We start from the raw sequence: 17,520 nt of genomic DNA, 5'->3' as shown, positions 1-17,520 counted from the left end.
AGATCTGTACCTTGAGGAAACTTTTCCACGGAGCTACAAAGACAACCAAAAGTCAACCCAAGTGCTATATACTAACTGAACCTGATTGGTTATCCCCTTCACACACATACCAGAACACACTGTGGGAGTGGCAAAAAATTCCAGAACACATTTTAATTGGGGAGAAAAAAAATGAGAAAATATGACCATAGATTACTTGTGTAGGCCTGTTACTGTAGTTATGGTCAAAGAGTTTCAGCTAGTATCCACTGGCTCTGTTCTAGTTCTTTCAGTCACCTGAAGTCGTTGTGACACAAAAATACTGAAAATAATGTAGGCTAACAAACAAATAATGTGTCAATGTAATAGTCCAACATCCCACACAGCAGTTTGGGTATGAAAAACCATGTACTGTACAGGCTCCTAGAACTAGATGATGTGGCAGTGTGTCGGACATCTCATGATGGAGGATAGATAGACACAAGATGGCTGCTTCCTGACGCTCTTACAGGAAAGGGTGTAGGATTTACCTCAACAGTGTTTGACTCCACCTTCCTCTGTATGTGTGTGTGTGTGTGTGTGTGTGTGTGTGTGTGTGTGTGTGTGTGTGTGCACTGTACTTTCCATTGCATTTCTATGCTGTATTATTCTGTTGCTGTGTTTTTCAGTGTGATGATATAAAACAATTTAATATCAAATGGAGGTAGATCCAACACGATCCACCTACTTCTATGGGTCATATACAGTATGCCAAATAAAGCTCCATAGACCCTAGCCTGAGATAGCTCAACTGTGTCATCATGTTACAGAAGGAGGAATAGAACAGAGATGGACAACAGCCTCAAACGCTGGTGCTGATGACCATGAAAATGAATCAGCATACTCTAATGTAGACTTTCAAGGGGCATGTGAGGTAATGACATAGATATTGACATAAATAATTGTAACGATTGTCTATTTCGTCCTCCTCATCGGACGAGGAGAGGCGAGAAGGATCGGACCAATATGCAGAGTGGTTCGTGCTCATGATGATTTATTAAAACCGAAACTGAACACTGAAATACAAAACAATAAACGAAGTGCAGAAAACCGAAACAGTACCGTGTGGTGAAAACACTAACACGGTAGACAAACACCCACAAAACACACGTGAAACCCAGGCTGCCTAAGTATGATTCTCAATCAGGGACAACGATTGACAGCTGCCTCTGATTGAGAATCATACAAGGCCGAACACAAAATCCCAACATAGAAAATCACACATAGACAACCCACCGAACTCACGCCCTGACCATACTAAATAAATACAAAACAAGGGAAAACAGGTCAGGAACGTGACAATAATAATTAACATTATTGATATTGGTCATTTATAGGCCTTTAGTTTCTCACAACATTTGAACCTGCATGCACTATCTGGAGACATAAACTATCAAGAGTTGCAACTAAGCCCTCAAAGTTAGTGAAAATATCTAGACCCCCTGCTCCAGACCCAAGGAGAGCACTGTTCATGGCCTAATGGTTGACTGACATTCATACAACTTACTTTCATTTTTGTCATAAACATTTTAATAAAAAATCTCTCTGCTGGTTGGTTCCACCTGGATTTTATGCTACTGATGCTTGAGCTAGCTAAATTCTCATCAGCTCAAAAACGATATTCAAGCTAATATCGTGGTGCAAATATTTTATTTTTTAAGAGATTTTGTGCCTGACGCCTAAAGAGGGAAGATTGTCAGAGAGAAAACATCGGGAGTTGACAGGCCAACGTCGAAATTAAGGATTCTATCCTTCTGGTGCTGGGAATAGGCCTTGTAACAAGGGTTAATGTAATAACACCGGTTAATGTAATAACTGCCGGTTAGCGTAATAAAATGTTGAACAATTAAAGTAATACTTTTTTTCTGCTAAATGTAAACGTTGTTATATTAACCGGTAGTTATTACATTAACCGGTGAGTAGCAACTTTTTTATGAATATGAAGTATGACAATTGGGTACTTTTTCCACCACTGGCTCCGCCCCATCATTGGAGTGGTGGTAGCTCTCCTTTGGCCATCGTTGCTGTTGTTGGGGTTAATTATTTGGAAGAAGTAGAGCAAAAAAAGGTGAGAGGACAAAAATGTAGACAGACCACTTTCATATTCTTAATTATCAGCTGTTGTAACGTTCGTCGTATAGAGGAGAAGGAGAAGACCAAGGTGCAGCGTGGTAAGTGTTCATTTTAATGATATAAATAAACTGAACACTGAATGAACAAAATACAACAAAGAGAGCGAACGAAACAGTCCTGTAAGGTATACACACAAACAGAAAACAACCACCCACAAACACAGGTGGGAACAGGCTACCTAAGTATGGTTCTCAATCAGAGACAACGATAGACAGCTGCGTCTGATTGAGAACCATACCAGGCCAAACACATAGAAATACAAAACAAGGACAACATAGAACACCAGACATAGAATGCCCACCCAAACTCACGCCCTGACCAACCAAAATAGAGACATAAAAAGGATCTCAACGGTCAGGGCGTGACAGCTGTGTTGTATTTCGTGATTTGGAAGTAATAGTCAAAGTACTGGTTTATAAGCAGTAGTATTGTACAGTGTAGTTAGTGATGGTAGAAGTTTGATCTGATTAATGTAAATAAAGAGTCACGTTGTCACTCATGTTGTGTGATGTCTGCAGTAGGAATACAGGATTCAGAATACTGTCAAACATGTTCTCTTGTAATATTTAATCAAACCAAACCAATCAGTCAATAACAACATCACTTTCATCCCTGTGTTTCAGGCTTTATTCAGGCCAACAGTGATTGCCTACCTTCATGTGGTTTGCTATTCTGAAGACATCACTGAAACTTAAAGAGGGGAACCTATTGAGCATGGGTAATAGGGACGCAAATAATCTTACCCTTCCTCTCAACGTTTTTTCCCTCTGTGTAATGGCAAACCGTTCTCATTTAGTTGCATTGTCCAGGTATCTGCCGTGGATTTTAAAGTCCATAATTAACCTAAACAGCTCTGAATCCATTTTCAACTTGTGTCAATTATTTGCCCTTTTATAGAATACCATTTTTTACTAATGACTCAAAGTTGTGTGACCATTAACATTGGCTGCATATCCATTGTCCTTCTCCCAAAGTCTGGACTTGCACATTTCTTCTAGTCTCAGGGATTTAACAATGGTGTAAAGTAGCTCAAGCCAATGCTTCCACCTATCCAATGCTTGGATATCCATGAGGAAAGGGATGGACAGTTGGTATGCAGCGATTCATTTCAGGTGGTTTCATCAATAGATGGAATGTCTTCCAAATGCCACCCTATTCCCTATACACAGTGCACACTATTGTAAATCATTTATCCATCCCATTCCCCCAGTTAAGCAAACGAAGAGGAAAGGCTGTGACTATAATTGATGTAGTAAATTACTTTTCCTGTCAATTACTTTATTTTATAAACTTCCTTTATTGCATAGGTGTGTGTCCCTTTTGAATGTTTAATGAAACATTCATTCTGCCAAGAAATCCATCTTTTCATTGATGGACTATTCAATAAACTGAACAGTACTAATGAGATGAATTAGTTGCATTGCAGTTATGTATGGTGTTGCTGCCATTCAGATTTATCCAGCCTTGGTATGGAGTAACTGATAACTGACAAAATGCCTCAGCCTGAGGAAATCTTTAGAGAAAGAAGTCACACTTCCAGTTTGCACTAATCTTTATTTAACTTGCTGTAATACAGAGATACAGACTGTATACAATCATACATTAGATCTCTAACCTTGTCTTCATTGTGTCTTAATTGAAAATGAAAGCATTGTCGTCCTTTATTCACCATTTCAATAAGGAAACAGCAATACCACTATTAATGGCCAGCAGGCTCTGACAATATCCAGGAAGTATTAACACTTCAAGACCCTGTGGTCAGATGGCTTTTCATGAAGACGTCTTGGTAGATGATGGTATCAAAGAACTCTATCTGGGGAGGGAGGGGGGCAGAATCAGTGGAGGCAGATAGCAGTTAGAGGGGTCCAGGTGGGATTGGGCCAGGCATGTCCAGGTGTCAGGCCAGGCATTTCCAGATCCGGTGACTGTGCTGGCCGCTCCATTATAGACAGAATACCAGCTGACAGCTTCTTCCCTAAATAGTTCTTGCATAGTTTGGAGCTGTGCTTTGGGTCATTGTCCTGTTGTAGGATGAAATTGGCTCCAATTAAGCGCAGTCCACAGGGTATGGCATGGAGTTGCAAAATGGAGTGATAGCCTTCCTTCTTCAAGATTACTTTTACAATATACAAATCCCCCACTTTACCACCACCAAGCACCCCAGACCATCACATTGCCTCCACCATGCTTGACAGTTGGCATCAAGCACTCCTCCAGCATCTTTTCATTTTATCTGTGTCTCACGAATATTCTTCTTTGTGATCCGAACACCTCAAACTTAGATTCGTCTGTCCATAACACTTTTTTTCAATCTTCCTCTGTCCAGTGTCTGTGTTCTTTTGCACATCTTATTTTTTTTATTTTATTGGCCAGCCTGAGATATGGCTTTTTCTTTGCAACTCTGCCTAGAAGGCCAGCATCCCGGAGTCAACTCTGCACTGTTGACGTTGAGACTGGTGTTTTGCGGGTACTATTTAATGAAGCTGCCAGTTGAGGACTTGTGAGGCGTCTGTTTCTCAAACTAGACACTCTAATGTACTTCTCCTCTTGCTCAATTGTGCACCGGGGCCTCCCACTCCTCTTTCTATTCTGGTTAGAGCCAGTTTGCACTGTTCTGTGAAGGGAGTAGTACACAACGTTGTACAACATTTTCAGTTTTTTGGCAATTTCTTGAATAGAATAGACTTCATTTCTCAGAACAAGAATAGACTTGATTAGCTAACACAACGTGCCATTGGAACACAGGAGTGATGGTTGCTGATAATGGGCCTCTGTACGCCTACGTAGATATTCCATAAAAAATCTGCCATTTTCAGCTACAATTGTCATTTACAACATTATTAACAATGTCTACACTGTATTTTTGATCAATTTTATGTTATTTCAATGGACAAAAAATGTGCTTTTCTTTTATAAACAAGGATATTTCTAAGTGACCACAAACTTTTGAACGGTAGTGTATGTATAGAGTTGAAGTCGGAAGTTTACATACACTTAGATTGGAGTCATTAAAACTCGTTTTTCAACCACTCCACAAATTTCTTGTTAACAAACTATAGCTTTGGCAAGTCGGTTAGGACATTTTCCCAACAATTGTTTACAGACATATTATTTAACTTAGAATTCACTGTATCACAATTCTAGTGGGTCAGAAGTTTACATACACTAAGTTGACTGTGCCTTTAAACAGCTTGGAAAATTCCAGAAAATTGTCATGGCTTTAGAAGCTTCTGATAGGCTAATTGACATCATTTGAGTCAGTTGGAGGTGTACCTGTGGATGTGTTTCCAGGTCTACCTTCAAACTCAGTGCCTCTTTGCTTAACATCATGGGAAAATCAAAAGAAATTACCCAAGACCTCAGAAAGAAAATTGTAGACCTTCACAAGTCTGGTTCATCCTTGGGAGCAATTTCCAAACACCTGAAGGTACCACGTTCATCTGTACAAACAATAGTACGCAAGTATAAACACCATGGACCCACGCAGCCGTCATACCGCTCAGGAAGGAGACGCGTTCTGTCTCCTAGAGATGATCGTACTTTGGTGCGAAAAGTCCAAATCAATCCCAGAACAACAGCAAAGGACCTTGTGAAGATGCTGGAGGAAACAGGTACAAAAGTATCTATGCCCACAGTAAAACAAGTCCTATATTGACATAACCTGAAAGGCCGCTCAGCAAGGAAGAAGCCACTGCTCTAAAACCGCCATAAAAAAGCCAGACTACGGTTTGGAACTGCACATGGGGACAAAGATTGTACTTTGTGGAGAAATGTCCTCTGGTCTGATGAAACTGTTTGGCCATAATGACCATCGTTATGTTTGGAGGAAAATGGGGGAGGCTTGCAAGCACGAAGAACACCATCCCAACCGTGAAGCACGGGAGTGGCAGCATCATGTTGTGGGGGTGCTTTGCTGCAAGAGGGACTGGTGTACTTCACAAAATAGATGGCATCATGAGGGAAGGAAAATTATGTGGATATATTGAAGCAACATCTCAAGACATCAGTCAGGAAGTTAAAGCTTGGTCGCAAATGGGTCTTCCAAATGGACAATGACCCCAAGCATACTTCCAAAGTTGTGGCAAAATGGCTTAAGGACAACAAAGACAAGGTATTGGAGTGGCCATCACAAAGCCCTGACCTCAATCCCATAGAAAATGTGTGGGCAGAACTGAAAAAGTGTGTGCGAGCAAGGAGGCCTACAAACCTGACTCAGTTACAGTGGGGCAAAAAAGTATTTAGTCCGCCACCAATTGTGCAAGTTCTCCCACTTAAAAAGATGAGAGAGGCCTGTCATTTTTTGCTCCACTGTACACCAGCTCTGTCAGGAGTAATGGGCCAAAATTCACCCAACTTCTTGTGGGAAGCTTGTGGAAGGCTACCCGAAACATTTGACCCAAGTTAAACAATTTAAAGGTAATGCTACCAAATACTAATTGAGTGTATGTAAACTTCTGACTTCAACTGTATATATATTCATAAATTTTGATTTGTGTATCAACATTTTCCCTCATAAAATAAAGATATTTATGACATACTGACATTCAATTGTGGAATCAGTGTAGTAAAATTACATGTGGTTGTATGCATTTTGTTTCCAATATATAGTTTTACATCAGTCCAGAACACCTCACTATGTAAACAATGACAGAATAAGTGTTCAATAGATTCAGTTTCTAGTTCACAAAAATTGCTTTCACTGGTAACATCAGGTATATATTTAGAAGTCAAGATATTACACGGGTAGAATCTATGGATAATCTTAAAGGAGATCTCCTTTACTTTATTGGTCACCATAAATTTGTTTAGACTGAGCCAAGCATGGCGCTAGTTTACATCAGACGATGAAGCCCAACAAAATATAGCAGAAGGAATAGAATTCCTGTGGAAAGTATCCCTTAATAAACAATTGTTGAATTTCTGTCACGATCGTCGTATTGTGAGAGAGATGAGGACCAAGGCGCAGCGTGATAGCAAAACATCTTCATTTATTAGAAGATGAAACGAAAACGAACAATACTTTACACACTAAACCAAAAACATGACGCTATACAAACAAATAGTGCTGACACTACACATTGACATAGACAATTACCCACAACCTACCTAATGCCTATGGTTGCCTAAATATGTCTCCCAATCAGAGACAACGATAGACAGCTGTCTCTAATTGAGAACCAATCTAGGCAACCATAGACTTAAATAAACACCTACACTGAACACAACCCCATGAACTCTACAAAACCCCCTAGACAATACAAACAACCTAGATAAGACAAACACACAAACATCCCCCATGTCACACCCTGACCTAACTAAAATAATAAAGAAAACAAAGATAACTAAGGCCAGGGCGTGACAATTTCTTATCTAGTAAACCTATGACATTCACCTGGATATCACTTACAATAGGAGATGTTCCAAAATATGCATAATTCAGAGGAAAGATTATATCCCACTTGGTATAGCTTTTAATACAACGTCATATTCCTTGCTTGAAACCTCAAAGTTGTATCTGTCCATAAATTATCTCTGCGATTCCCACGAATACTAACTAATTGGCTGACAAGGACAATATTTTTGAGAACCAGTTACAGTAAAATAACATCTTGTTTCTATGTAATATCGACCCATTATTCCATATAAACATTTATGAGGTGAAAAGTTGTGTTTATACAGCAAAGCCCAGCACATTAAAGCCTACTTGTGAGAAGCTGCCAATTTCACAGGAAGTTTACCAACAATATAGGAACATTGTAGTTTCCGAAGTGTGTTGAGTTCCCCTCTCCTCTTTTCCAAATTAAAAAGTATCTACTGTTCTATTCCGCCTTTTTCAAGCCATTGCTTTCTGGATCTTATGAAGGCTCCTTTAGCCTTTTCCTCATAAAATGTATCTAGTTGATTCTGTAAATCATTCAATTCAGCTTTCTCATTAAGATAAAGATTCCGGCCAAACTCGGACAACACTGGGCCAATTGTGAGACGCCCTATGGGACGCACAATCACGACCGGATGTGATACAGCCTGGACTAGAACAGTATCCATATACATTACACAACACAAATAATCTGTCCATGTGGTTGATGAACGCTACTAGCCAATGTCCATTGGTGTCCTTTTGAGTAAACAAAAATGGCCCTTTCAAATTGTGTGTTAAAATTGCAACTCCAGAAGAATGATTAGTTGTGTGGGCCAACAAAATGTCACTGCCCCACTGATTTTACCAAAAATGATAGTCCTCTTCACATGAATGTGTTTCTTGAACGAATACAATACAAGATCTGCGATGCAGTCCTTACAAAACATAAAACAAGTTTTCCTCTTCAACTTGTTTCGTATCCCCCTGGCATTGATTGACATAAACTACAAGTCCATACACAAAATAGCAGTGGTGATTTTAGCATGTAAATCTTGGTGGGGGCAAACTCCTCAAAAATGTTTGAAATGCATACCAGCAAAGACATTACAAAACACAACACTTTAACCGCGACAAGCAGTGCCCACAAACTGTTAGGGCCTGTCACAGGTTCTGTTTATTTGATTGTTGTTCCCTTGGGTGACCGCTGGAGGGCACCCTTGCCTTGTGTTCTAGTTTCCAGGTTGGCCAAATTATTACTTATTGGTTTCACCATGGTTTTGATTACCTTCTCTGTGCACCTGGTTGCCTTGCTATTTAGGTCCCTCTGTTGCTTGTATCTGTGCTTAGGTCTTATGTTTTGTTTAGTGCACTCTTGTGCTGTGGCCTTGTTTCTGTCAAGACTTTAAATAAATATCTGGATTTACCCTTACCTCTGCTTGCTGTGTGTTTCTGCGACTGTGTTTGAGTTCGTACAAGCATCACTGTAACAGGACCTACATAAAGCTGTCCTAACAGCAGAGCTTTCTTTCCAGCGCAATGGAGTGAATCCTTACCACCGCTACACCTGGCTATCAGTGGAGCCTTGTCTGGCAGTGAAACAATTAATTCAGCCTCGTTTACTGCCTTTTTAAAAAACATAGCTGATATGGCTGACTTGCTTAAACAAATGTGGTTTCTACTGACAATTGAGATGTAAACTCAGCAAAAAAAGAAATGTCCTCTCACTGTCAACTGCATTTATTTTCAGCAAACTTAACAAAATCAAAACTAACAGTTAGTATCTGGTGTGGCCACCAGCTGCATTAAGTACTGCAGTGCATCTCCTCCTCGTGGACTGCACCAGATTTGCCAGTTCTTGCTGTGAGATGTTACCCCACTCTTCCACTAAGGCACCTGCAAGTCCCCAGACATTTCTGAGGGGAACGGCCCTAGACCTTACCCTCCGATCCAACAGATCCCAAACGTGCTCAATGGGATTGAGATCCGGGCTCTTCGCTGGCCATGGCCGAACACTGACATTCCTGTCTTGCAGGAAATCACGCAGAACAAGCAGTTTAATTTATCTTTGCAGAGACAGCACTGATTATTTTGACCTGGAGTTCGTGCAAAGAAAATTATTTCTGTGTCTTTTTGGGTGCAGGACTGGAGTTTCTGAATCAACTGAATGTCCAGATTCCTCCATTTCTTCTCCAGGAGTCACCACTACCACATATCTACAGTACAAAATCCATGTGTACGTGTGTATAGTGCGTATGTTATCGTGTGTATGCATCTGTCTGTGCCTATGTTTGTGTGGCTTCACAGTCCCCGCTGTTCCATAAGGTGTTTTGTAACTGTTGTATTTACTATAAACCAAGTTTTGTTACATTTAACTTCTCTAGGGTAGGGGGCAGCATTCGGAATTTTGGATGAAAAGCATGCCCAAATTAAACTGCCAGCTACTCATCCCCAGAAGATAAGATATGCATATTATTAGTATATTTTGATAGAAAACACAGTTTCTAAAACTGTTTGAATCATGTCTGTGAGTATAACATAACTTATTTAGCAGGCGAAACCCCGAAGACAAACCATTCAGATTTTTTTTTTTTGAGCTCACTCTCTTTTCAATGAGGTTTCATTGGGAATCCAGATTTCTAAGGGACCTTCTTGCAGTTCCTACCGCTTCCACTGGATGTCAACAGTCTTTAGAAATTGGTTGAGGTTTTTTCCTTTGTGTAATGAAGAAGTAGCCCTGTTCAGAACGAGGGTCGAGTGAAGTGTACTGTTTGTTAGAGGCGCGTGACCAGAAAGCTAGCTACAGTTTGTTTTAATCCTGTATTGAACACATATCATCCCATCTTCAATTTTATCGATTATTTACGTTAAAAAATACCTAAAGTTGTATTACAAAAGTAGTTTGAAATGTTTTGGCAAAGTTTACAGGTAACCTTTGAGATATTTTGTAGTCACGTTGAGCAAGTTGGAACCGGTGTTTTTCTGGATCAAACGCGCCAAATAAATGGACATTTTGGATGTATATCGACGGAATTAATCGAAAGAAATGACCATTTGTGACGTTTATGGGACATATTGGAGTGCCAACAACAGAAGCTCGTCAAAGGTAAGGCATGAATTATATTTTTATTTCTGCATTTTGTGTCGCGCCTGCAGGGTTGAAATATGTTTCTCTCTCTTTGCTTACTATGGTGCTATCCTCAGATAATAGCATCGTTTGCTTTCGCCGAAAAGCCTATTTGATTTCTGACATGTTGGCTGGATTCACAACCAGTGTAGCTTTAATTTGGTATATTTCATGTGTGATTTAATGAAAGTTTGATTTTTATAGTAATTTATCTGAATTTGGCGCTCTAGCATTTTCTCTGGCTTTTGGCCAAGTGAGACAGTAGCGGCCCGCCTAAACTCAGATTTTTGGATATAAATATGAACTTTACCGAACAAAACATACATGTATTGTGTAACATGAAGTCCTATGAGTGTCATCTGATGAAGATCATCAAAGGTTAGTGATTCATTTTATCTCTATTTCTGCTTTTTGTTACTCCTCTCTTTGGCTGGAAAAATGGCTTTGTTTTTCTGTGACTTGGCTCTGACCTAACATAATCGTTTGGTGTGCTTTCGTCGTAAAACCTTTTTGAAATCGGACACTGTGGCTAGATTTACAACAAACGTGTCTTTAAAATGGTGTAAAATACTTGTATGTTTGAGGAATTTAAATTATGGCATTTCTGTTGTTTTGAATTTGGCGCCCTGCAGTTTCACTGGCTGTTGACGAGGTGAGACGCTACCTTCCCACATACCCTAGAGAGGTTTTAAGTAAGTTTGACAGGGATAAAAGTTAATGTTACTCGGAACAAGCTTTAATCCCGTCTGCACTTGCCGCCATCTTCCTGGAACTTGAAATTAGTGACAAAATTCAAAGCGTCAACATCGGCAAATGTTGTTTTGATTCACAAAAGAGCATTCAACACTCACAAATTTAGTCAAATTTGACTTGCATTCATTATCAAATTTTAGTTGCATTCTTGCAAATCTTATTGAATTTATTCACACATCAAGTTACATGTTTGCAAGTGTTGAAATTATTCACACATCACATTATGTCCTTGCAAGTGTTGTTGCATTTATTCTCCAAATTAAATTATGTTGGCAATTATTTTTTGCAACTACAAAACTGATTATACAGGTGAAACTCATATTTCACATGCTTGTACACTTACTGTATGTTTCTATTCTGCCTGACGCTGCTCTCTTTAGATACACTGATATAATGTAACAGAGCGACAGCAGCAACAGAGCGACAGCAGCAACAGAGAGACAGCAGCAACAGAGAGACAGCAGCAACAGAGTAAAGATGGAGAACAGCCTCAAACTGAGTGATGACTAATCTGACCATGAAAAATGATTTGCATCACTCTCTAGACGAGAGACACTATTTCAAGGGGCGTGTGAGGTAATGTTGACATATAAATTAAATCAAATCAAATTGTATTGGTCACATACACATGGTTAGCAGATGTTAATGTGAGTGTAGCGAAATGCTTGTGCTTCTAGTCCCGACAGTGCAGTAATATCTAACAAGTAATCTAACAATTCCACAACAACTACCTAATACACACAGATCTAAAGAGACAGAATAAGAATATGTACATATAAATATATGGATGAGCGATGGCCAAGCGGCATAAGCAAGATGCAGTAGATGGTATAAGATACATTACTCATCTCATATGTATATACTATATATATATATACATATGTATATGCACTGTAAGATATGTTAACATTATTAAAGTGGCATTGTTTAAAGTGACTAGTGATCAATCAATCAAATGTATTTATAAAGCCCTTCTTACATCAGCTGATGTCACAAAGTGCTATACAGAAACCCAGCCTAAAACCCCAAACAGCAAGCAATGCAGGTGTAGAAGCACGGTGGCTAGGAAAAACTCCCTCGAAAGGCCAGAACCTAGGAAGAAACCTAGAGAGGAACCAGGCTATGAGGGGTGGCCAGTCTTCTTCTGGCTGTGACGGGTGGTGATTATAACAGAACATGGCCAAGATGTTCAAATGTTCATAGATGACCAGCAGGGTCAAATAATAATAATCACAGTGGTTGTTGAGGGTGCAACAGGTCAGCACCTCAGGGGTAAATGTCAGTTGGCTTTTCATAGCCGATCATTCAGAGTATCTCTACCGCTCCTGCTGTCTCTAGAGAGTTGAAAACAGCAGGTCTGGGACAGGTAGCACGCCCGGTGAACAGGTCAGGGTTCCATAGCCGCAGGCAGAACAGTTGAAACTGGAACATCAGCACAGTCAGGTGGACTGGGGACAGCAATGAGTCATCAGGCCAGGTAGTCCTGAGGCATGGTCCTACGGCTCAGGTCCTCCGAGAGAGAGAAAGAAAGGAAGAATGAAAGAAAGAAAGAAAGAGAGAGAGAAAGAGTGAAAGAGAGAAAGAAAGAGAGAAAAAGAGAGAAAGAGAGAGAATTAGAGAGAGCATACTTAAATTCACACAGGACAACAGATAAGACAGGAGAAATACTCCAGATATAACAGACTGACCCTAGCCCCCTGACACATAAACTACTGCAGCATAAATACTGGAGGCTGAGACAGGAGGGGTTGGGAGACACTGTAGCCCCGTCCGACGATACCCCTGGACAGGGCCAAACAAGCAGGATGTAACCCCATGATCTATTTATTAAAGTGGCCAATGATTTGAGTCTCTATGTAGACAGCAGCCTCTCTGAGTTAGTGATTGCTGTTTAGCAGTCTGATGGCATTGAGATTGAAAAATAGCTTCTATCTCTTTTTTTCAGGCCCCAGCTTTGATTCATCTGTACTGATCTCGCCTTCTGGATGGTAGCGGGGTGAACAGGCAGTGGCTCAGGTGGTTGTTGTCCTTGATGATCTTTTTGGCCTTCCTGTGACAACAGGTGCTATAGGTGTCCTGGAGGGCAGGTAGTTTGACCCCGGTGATGCGTTGTGCAGGCCGCACCGGCCTCTGGAGAGCTTTGCGTTTGAGGGCAGGGCAGTTGCCGTACCAGGTGGTGATACAGCCCGATAGGATACTCTTAATTGTGCCTCTGTAAAAGTTTGTCAGGGTTTTAGGTGACAAACCAAATTTCTTCAGCCTCCTAAGGATGAAGAGGCGCTGTTGTGCCTTCTTCGGTTGGACCATTTCAGTTTGTCTGTGATGTGTATGCCGAGGAACTTAAAACTTTCCACCTTCTCCACTACTGTCCCTTCGATGTGGATAGGGGGGTGCTCCCTCTGCTGTTTCCTGAAGTCCACGATCATCTCCTTGTCACAACTTCCGCCAAAGTCGGTCCCTCTTCTTGTTCCGGCGGCGGTCGACGTCACCGGCCTTCTAGCCATCGCTGATCCACTTTTCATTTTCCATTTGTTTTGTCTTTGTTTTACACACCTGGTTTCAATTCCCCAATTACATTATTTAACCCTATGTTTTCCCCATGGTTTTTGTGAGTGATTGTTTTTGTAAGTTCAGTCCGATGTTTGTGGGCTTGGTATTACTTCATGTATTTGGAAATTTTGAGTAAAGTTCCTTGTGTTACTCATCTCTGCTGTCCTGCGCCTGACTCCTCTGCACCAGTTACACCCAGAACCTTACACTCCTTTGTATTGTTGACGTTGAGTGAGAGGTTGTTTTCCTGACACCACACTCCGAGTGCCCTCACCTCCTCCCTGTGTCGTCTGCAAACTTGATGATTGAGTTGGAGGCATGCATGGCCACGCAGTCATGGGTGAACAGGGAGTAAAGGAGGGGGCTGAGCACGCATCCTTGTGGGGCCAAAGTGTTGAGGGTCAGCGAAGTGGAGATGTTCTTTCCTACCTTCACCACCTGGGGATGGCCCGTCTGGAAAGTCCAGGACCCAATTGCACAGGGTGGGGTTGAGACCCAGGGCCTCAAGTCTAATGATGAGCTAGGAGGGTACTATGGTGTTGAATGCTGAGCTGTAATCAATGAATAGTATTCTTACATAGGTATTCCTCTTGTCCAGATGGAATAGGGCAGTGTGCAGTGTGATGGCAATTGCATCGTCTGTGGACCTGTTGGGGCGGTATGCAAACTGAAGTGAGTCTAAGGTGACAGGTAAGGTGGAGATGATAAGATCCTTGACTAGTCTCTCAAAGCACTTCATGATGACAGAAGTGAGTGCTACGGGGCGATAGCCATTTAGTTCAGTTATCTTTGCCTTCTTGGGTACAGGAACAATGGTGGTCATCTTGAAGCATGTGGGGACAGCAGACTGGTATAGGGAGCGATTGAATATGTCGGTGTTGTGACGTGGCGGGTTTTCTTTTTGTAGTCCGTAATTGCCTGTAGACCCTGCCACATACGTCTTGTGTCTGAGCCGCTGAATTTCGACTCCACTTTGTCCCAATACTGACATTGCACTTGTTTGATTGCCTTGTGGAGGGAATAACTACACTTTAAATGGTTAAATGCGGTGGTTCGTGCTTACAGTTTTGCGCGAATGCCATCCATCCACGGTTTCTGGTTAGGGTAGGTTTTAATAGTTACAGTGGGTACAACATCTCCAATGCCCTTCCTTATCAACTCAAGATGGAGTCGTGGTCAGATTTGCCGAAGGGAGGGCGAGGGAGGGCCTTGTATGCATCGTAGAAGTTAGAGTAGCAGTGGTCCAGTGTATTGCCCGCGCGAGTGCTGCATTCAATATGCTGATAGAATTTAGGTAGCCTTGTTCTCAAATTTGCTTTGTTAAAATCCCCAGCTACAATAAATGCAGCTTCAGGATATATGGTTTCCAGTTTACATAGAGTCCAGTGAAGTTCCTTGAGGGCTGTCGTGGTATCTGCTTGAGGGGGTATATACACAACTGTGATGATAACTGACGAGAATTATCTTGGGAGATAATATGGTTGTCATTTGATTGTAAGGAATTCTAGGTCAGGTGAACAGAAGGACTTGAGTTCCTTTATGTTATGATTACACCATGAGTTGTTAATCATGAAGCATACACCCCTGCCCTTCTTCTTCCCAGAGAGATGTTTATTTCTTTTGGCGCAACGCATGAAGAAACCCGGTGGCTGCACCGACATATCCCGAGAGAGCCATGTTTCTGTGAAACATAGAATGTTACAATCTCTGATGTCTCTCTGGATGGCAACCATTGCCCTATTTTCATCCACCTTGTTGTCTAGAGACTGGACATTGGCGAGTAGTATACTAGGAAGTGGTGGGTGTTGTGCACGCCTTCGAAGTCTGACCAGGAGGCTGCTCCGTCTACCTCTTCTGCTGCGATGTTGTTTTGGGTCGACCTTAGATCCAATGTCCTGGGTGGTGGTCCGAACAAAGGATGTTGGTAAGTTGACGTCGGTCTTATATTCAATAGTTCTTCCCGGCTGTATGTAATAACACTTAAGATTTTCTGGGATAACAATGTAAGGAATAATACATAAAACATTTAAAAATACTGCATAGTTTCCTAAGGACTCGAAGCGAGGCGACCATCTCTGTCGGCACCATCTTAACAGCATATACAGTGCATTCGGAAAGTATACACTTTTTCCATATTTTGTTACGTTACAGCCTTAATCTAAAATGGGTTAAAACTAAAATGTCCTCAACAATCTACACACAATACCCCATAATGACAAAGCAAAAACAGGTTTTTAGAACTTTTTGCAAATGTATAAAAATACAAAACTTAAATATTTACACCTTCGGCAGCAATTACAGCCTCAAGTCTTCTTGGGTATGATGCTACAAGCTTGGCACACCTGTATTAGGGGAGTTTCTCCCATTCTTCTCTGCAGATCCTCTAAAGCTCTGTCAGGTTGGATGGGGACCGTCACTGCACAGCTATTTTCAGGTGTCTCCAGAGATGTTCGATCGGGTTCAAGTCCGGGCTCTGGCTGGGCCACTCAAGGACATTCAAAGACTTTCCGAAGCCAATCCTGCGTTCTCTTGGCTGTGGCTTAGGGTCATTGTCCTGTTGGAAAGTGAACCTTCACCCCAGTCTGAGGTCCTAAATGCTCTGGAGCAGGTTTTCATCAAGGATCTCTCTGTACTTTGCCCCATTCATCTTTCCCTCGATCCAGACTAGTCTCCCTGCCATTGAAAAACATCCCCACATGAAGCATGCGGTGAAGCATGCTGTCACCACCATGCTTCACTGAAGGGATGGTGCCAGGTTTCCTCCAGACGTGATGCTTGGCATTCAGGCCAAAGAGTTCAATCTTGGTTTCATCAGACCAGAGAATCTCGTTTCTCATGGTCTGAGAGTCTTTAGGTGCCTTTTGGCAAACTCCAAGTGGGATTTCATGTGCCTTTAACTGAGGAGTGGCCTCCGTCTGGCCACTTTACCATAAAGGCCTGTTTGGTGGAGTGCTGCAGAGATGGTTGTCCTTCTGGAAGTTTCTCCCATTTTACAGAGGAACTCTAGAGCTCTGTCCGAGTGACCATCAGGTTCTTGGTCACCTCCCTGACCAAGGCCCTTCTCCCCCGATTGCTCATTTTGGCTGGGCGGCCATCTCTAGGAAGAGTCTTGGTGGTTCCAAACTTCTTCCATTTAAGAATGATGGAGGCCACTGTGTTCTTGGGGACTTTCAATGTTGCAAAAAATTTTTTGTACCGTTCCCCAGATCTGTGCCTCGACACAATTCTCTCTCAGAGCTCTATGGACAATTCTCACATGCATTGTCAACTGTGGGACCTTACATACAGTAGACAGGTGTGTGCCTTTCCAAATCATGTCCAATCAATTGAATGTACCACGGGTGGACTCCAATGAAGTTGTAGAAACATCTCAAGGATAATCAATGGAAACAGGATGCATCTGAGCTCAATTCCAAGTCTCATAGCAAAGAGTCTGAATACTTATGTAAATAAGGTATCTCTGTTTTTGATTTTTTATACATTTGCAAAACAATCTAAAAACCTGTTTTCGCTTTGATTAGGATTTTGATGAGGATTTTTTATTTATTTAATCCATTTTAGAATAAGTCAACATGTAACTAAA

Source organism: Salvelinus alpinus, chromosome 29 (genome assembly GCF_045679555.1).
Source record: "Salvelinus alpinus chromosome 29, SLU_Salpinus.1, whole genome shotgun sequence".
Classification (NCBI taxonomy): Eukaryota; Metazoa; Chordata; class Actinopteri; order Salmoniformes; family Salmonidae; genus Salvelinus; species Salvelinus alpinus.
Note: the sequence above shows the minus strand (reverse complement) of the source record.